Below are 6,620 nucleotides of genomic sequence, written 5' to 3'. Positions count from 1 at the left end.
AACCAGCCCAACCAGCAAGGCGCACCACACTCGGGTGTTTACACCTCTCAGCTCATACCTAGAGAACAGCTCACTGGACTTTGAAATCTACCCAGATGAATAATCGAGTGGTTTGTGCTTGTTTATCTAAATGTTCACCTTGCAATATACATTATTATCAGAGGTCTGTTATCAGCTCATGATATATCCATCAGTTCTACATTGAATTTAATGTAATTAAAATATGGTGTAGATGTAGGAATCCTTTTGAGATGTACATGTAGGCACCACACAATGCTTAAACTTATCAACTGCAGACAAATAGGCCTTGCTTAACAATCAAGGTACAAGTCAAACATAGTTACAAAGAAGATGATATAGTCCAGACAACAACGGTATAACATACATTTAAAACGCAGTGCTGTAAAGTGCATGATATGGGTGTACTACAGTATTTACTGTTATTTACAGGAAAACTACATCTTTGCTGAGAAATGTAAACGTGTATTCCTGTTCTTTCACTGCCTGACAACACTTCAGACCCTATCACATATCACAGCATCTTCTTACAGACTTATTCTGTCTTACCATTGAAATATAACTTCTTGAGATTCCAACCATGCCAAAGCAAATGTTGCATTTGAACAATACATTTATATAAGAGGATAGAAATTATGGAATTGTTTTACATACTTACATGATAATGTAGAAACAGACCAGACATGCCGGTGATGAAGTAAGCTTTGCCATGGAATGTTTAAATGTAAACAATGTCACAGGATATATTGCGTGGTGTTTGTCTTGTTATGTATTGCAATACGTGCAAATGTGTGTTTTAGGGAAGAGTTCTTTCTTGTTATAGCTTACACCTTGGCTACCATCATTTTATCATTATTATCATTATTTAAAGTTACAAGGAGTAGTTTTTGTTTTCAATTAAGCACCAGATAAAGGTTAAAACATATGTGTATGCATATTGCTATTCTAAATTTAACAGAATTTTAAAATATAATTTTTTTCGCCCTTATTTTTATTTAACACAAAGATGTTAAGCAATTCATGCTTTTTATTCCAGTCTAGTTCAGTTTAAACTGGATTTTCATTTGAATTTTACTTAAACTGCTCTAGAAAGTCAGAGGTGGGATCTTATATTTTCAGGGTTGGTGTGGTAACTAAATTTAGAAAAGAGTGTCTGATTTAAATTTTTTAAATTTACTTTAGTATAAAAGGCTGTGTGTCAAATTTAAGATATTCAGGTATTCTTGAACTCAGTGTTGGTACGTCAGTAGAGATGACTAAGGCAGACACATTAATTATGTTGATTAAATGAATTATAAGACAGACAGCATAATTGGAGACTGTGCACGTGTTACTGAACAGAAGAGGTTTGCACAGCAATTATTCTGACTACATTTAGGCCCTACAGTATATGACTGAATGCAATCGAGTTGTACAGCTATCACTGACACTGTGTGTACATGTTTGACTGAATGCTAGAGGTTGTGCAGATATCACTGAGACTGTATGTACATGTTTGACTGAATGCTAGAGGTTGTGCAGATATCACTGAGACTGTGTGTACATGTTTGACTGAATGCTAGAGGTTGTGCAGATATCACTGAGACTGTATGTACATGTTTGACTGAATGCTAGAGGTTGTGCAGATATCACTGAGACTGTATGTACATGTTTGACTGAATGCTAGAGGTTGTGCAGATATCACTGACACTGTGTGTACATGTTTGACTGAATGCTAGAGGTTGTGCAGATATCACTGAGACTGTATGTATATGTTTGGCTGAATGCTTGAGGTTGTGCAGTTATCACTGAGACTGTGTGTACATGTTTGACTGAATGCTAGAGGTTGTGCAGATAACACTGAGACTGTGTGTACATGTTTGGCTGAATGCTAGAGGTTGTGTGGATAACACTGAGTTTATGTACATGTTTGGCTGAATGCTAGAGATTGTGCTGATATCACTGAGACTGTATGTACATGTTTGGCTGAATGCTAGAGGTTGTGCTGATATCACTGAGACTGTGTGTACATGTTTGGCTGAATGCTAGAGGTTGTGCTGATATCACTGAGACTGTATGTACATGTTTGACTGAATGCTAAAGGTTGTGCATGTATGTAGGTATTTATGTGGCTGCGTTATACATGTATGTAGGTATGTAAGTGGCTGCCTTGTACATAATGTAGGTGTTTATGTGGCTGCCTTATACATGTATGTAGGTATTTAAGTGGCTGCGTTATGAATGTATGTAGGTATTTATGTGGCTGCCTTATGCATGTATGTAGGTATTTATGTGGCTGCCTTATACATGTATGTAGGTATTTATATTTCTACCTTATACATGTATGTACATGTAGGTATTTAAGTGGCTGCCTTATACATGTATGTAGGTATTTATGTGGCTGCCTTATACATGTACGTAGGTATTTATATGGCTACTTTATACATGTATGTAGGTATTTAAGTGGCTGCCTTATACATGTATGTAGGTATTTATATGGCTACCTTTTGCATGTACATAGGTAGCAGGTGTTGAGGTTACAGGAACATGTAGTTGCTAGTTGCTTTAGTTACACAGTAATAGTCTTTCAGGTTAGCTTATATTTGCTTGGGGTCCGGCGGGGAGGGGGGGGGGTGAGGGGAGGAGGGTTTGCTTTAACACAAGGTGTACAGAAAATATCAGGGACAGATTGCATATAGAGATTATGTCACTCACAGTTTTTTCTGGCCAGATTTAATTGAAATTATGTTCAAGAAATATCCACTGTTTATATTACACGTTTAACTTCTTGGGCCATTGAAATAAAGCAAGTTTGACCTTCATAGTGCTTGGTTGAAAACACTTGAAAGCACCACTAAGATCTTCATTTTGAAGTCTCAGTTGTGTCATTGAAGTTCAGATGACACTATTTTCATCAGTTGTTTGTTCCTGTTAAGGCTAGGGTAAGAGCAGACTCTGAGACGGGTGAACCAAGGAACATTTTTAAAAACGGAGTAAGTCTCTATTTGTTTGTGTAAATTTTCACTGATGATTACATGGTATAGTCTTTTTGTTGTCATCCTTCTGTTTGGTATATGTATTCTGACTCCATCTTTTGGCACTTTAAGATAAATTAATTCTCTAGTGCCTACAAGAATTCTTACTGAGGTTGAGAAGTACATTAAGAGCTGTTCTACAAAAGAATTGCTTTCAATTTCATCATACATATTTCATGCTTTTAAAAATAAGACTCGTAAAAGTCTGAACAAGTGAATGATAACCTATTCATAGAATTATATCTGCTGTTTTAAGCAGAAAGGGAGATAATCTAGGGCAGAAAGGCAGTGCTAAGACATGATATTCTGTGCGAGGGCATTTCATCTGAAATTATCTTAATGCCAAATAGCCTTTATCATCTCATTACAGGACAGGTAAGAATAGAGTTGTATGCAAGTAAATAGGTGCTGTTTGATCTTATCAGCCTTGAAAGGCTGCATTTTTGTGTATATTTAGCTGACAATGTACATATAGTTAACATATTTAAGCCAGAGTTCTATTTTAGATTGCACAGATTTTATTTAATCTTTAAAATTGCACCATTCCCTTAAAGATATAAGACTAGAAACATACATGTATGATGGATTAACTCATTTATAATCAGCGGGTAAGTACTTCTATATGTATGTGTATTATAGCTAATCTAAGCTTGTAACAGTGTGACAAAGTTTACATCTCTACTTTATTTTCAAAATATAGGTTTTTACCTATTTTGTTGTTTTCATTTTAATTTTTAATAAGTTATTAATGTGTGTTTTGCAGCTGAGATAATTTTAGGTAAATTAATGATTCTCCAGACAGGTGAATTCAAACATAATGTGTAATTTATAATGGTGAAAATCGCTATGATCATGTTTCTGAAGATGTGCAGAATGTTGTATTGCATTAGCCTTTCCTGTGTTCACAAGTTATCGTGCATGTTCTGGTATATATGTGGTAAGGCATCCTTATTAATAATTCAAATGACTTTGAGTTTAATTGCTCTGTATAGGAGGCTGCACATCTGTCATACTTGTGACTTTTAGCGATGTGATCTTGATTTTGATTTAGAAAACTCCTGAATACTTGCTCTTGCACAAAAGTGTTGCTATTATCAAGTGCTAGTATATTTCAGATTTTTTGCAAATTATTAGTTTGGGGAATTGCTCTAATTTTTTTTATTTCTGTGATAATTTCTGCATAATTTTACATGATGTGACTGCCCTGATGAACTGTATTGATATTTATAATAATCTAATTGTGTAAATAAAACTATTTTCCATGAAATCAGATTTATGGTATCAAAATATATATATATATATATATATATATATATATATATATATATATATTTGTGCATTGGATCAACATGTAAATGTAAATATCAGTATCTTCATTGTTGTTGGTTATTTTAATCCAGCTTTGGCATGTAGAATTCTAACATGAGCAGGGGCCTCTTTGGCAGAGGGGGTTAGCAAGCAAGTGCAGCACGGCCCAGCAGTCTCCTACCAATCCGATAGCTATTAATTCAAGTCCAGTTTTATGGCTTTTTCTCCGGCCATACATGGGAAGGTCTTTCAGCAACCTGTGGAGATTGTGGGTTTCCCCCGGGCTCTACCCGGTTTGCTCCCACCATAATGCTGGCCACCATTGTATAAGTGAAATATTCTTGAGTACGGCGTAAAATACCAATCAAATAAATAACATAAGCAAAAAGATTCATGTAGAAAACAAGTGCTGACTATTAAAATTTGGACAATGTGGTTGGTTGTTTAAATCTAGTTTTATTCTAACGTGCAGAAACATACATGAAGCAATCAAGCCACCAATCCCATCTTATCCCGGGTCAAGTGCTTTCAAAACTTTCGTAAGCCACATCCAAGCTAGTGAAGCTTAACCATCTAACAGAGGTCACTTCCTGTCTGAACAAGATTAATGCAGCACGTCTTTTTGAACAATTTTCAGGCTACCAGAAATTCAGGCCTTTGTGAATCTGTACTTCTAGTCTGTGTTCAAGTCATATTATGATGTCTTGTGTATTGTTGAAGGGTCATCCCCAATGTAAATGTTGACAGGCCATCTCTAATATAGTTGCTGATGTGGTTAGTCCCCTATGTGGTTGCTGGGGGGCTATAAGCGGTGTTTGTACTGAGAGGCCATCCCCTACGTGGTTGCTGGGGGACATCCCCAACGTGGTTGTTGAGGGGCTATCATCAGTGTTGTGCCGAGAGGCCATCCCCAACGTGGTTGCTGGGGGACATCCCCAATGTGGTTGCTGAGGGGCTATCATCAGTGTTGTGCCGAGAGGCCATCCCCAACGTGGTTGCTGGGGGACATCCCCAACGTGGTTGCTGAGGGGCTATCATCAGTGTTGTGCCGAGAGGCCATCCCCAACATGGTTGCTGGGGGGCTATCAGCGGTGATGTACTGAGAGGCCATCCCCAACGTGGTTGCTGAGGGGCCAGGAGCAATTTGGCCCATTCCAGATGTGCAGGAAAAACAATGTTTGATGCTTAAATGTATACAGAAGCCACATTCACTGGCTGAAAATGGAGACCTAAGATTTTCAAGGCTAACTCCTGTGATTTTAGTCAAGCTTGAATAAATCTGCTCTACCTAAAATTAAGCTTAGCCTAGCCTGTCACTCACGACACCCAATTACCCTCGATTTTATACCTCTTTATTGTGATTGTCCATCCTCATGAACCAATATTTAGTTCCTGTTTTGATGTCCAATCTATAATGGCCTTTATTTAACTTTAAGTAAGTTGACAGATTAATTACATGATGTTAAGGGCTGTATTCTGACATGTATCAGTGTTATAATCGATGTCTATATGTTAAAATAAAACACTGAGTCCATGGAGTACATGGAATGCCCAGACTTTTCTAATGCCCATTAACAAGTATACCGTTACTGACATACTTTTCCAGGCAAGAATTTGTGGATCACGTGTAACTAATTCCAAGATCTGGAACTCTGTACATACGTCATATGTATTTCCTGCAAATGGCTGCCATTATACATTTTGTTTATTTATTTGATCAGTGTTTTTTACACCATACTCAAGTACATTTCACTCATACAACAGCAGCCAGCATAATGGTGGGTAGAAATCAGGCAGACCCTGAGGGAAACCGACAACCATAAGCAGTTTGCAGGGAGACCTTGCCATGTACTACCAGAGAGGAAGCCAGCATGAGCTGGACTTGAACTCACAGCGATGACATTGGTGAGAGGGTCCTGGGTCATTTCGCAGCGCTGGCACCATAACCACCACCATCGTATAAGTGAAAACTTTAAGAGCATAGCATGAAATAACGATCATATAGCTACCACTGTGGTAGATGATTAATTGGATTGGCTGATTGACTGATTTATGTATAATGTTGTTACATTTATCCTGTTTGGCGGTGGTGAGAGTCTTGGGTAGAGGAAACCAGAGTGCCCAAATTAAACTAATGACTTTCAGCAAGTAACAGACAAACCTTCTCATAGAGCTGTTTGTGGATCACTTGTATCTCATCCCAGGATTTACAATCTGTCCACAAGCAACGTATTTACAGTCAATGGTTTGAAATTAAATGCGTTCACATGTTGATCATTT

This window comes from Liolophura sinensis, chromosome 8 (genome assembly GCF_032854445.1).
Source record: "Liolophura sinensis isolate JHLJ2023 chromosome 8, CUHK_Ljap_v2, whole genome shotgun sequence".
NCBI classification, from domain to species: domain Eukaryota; kingdom Metazoa; phylum Mollusca; class Polyplacophora; order Chitonida; family Chitonidae; genus Liolophura; species Liolophura sinensis.
This window is presented reverse-complemented; position numbering follows the sequence as displayed.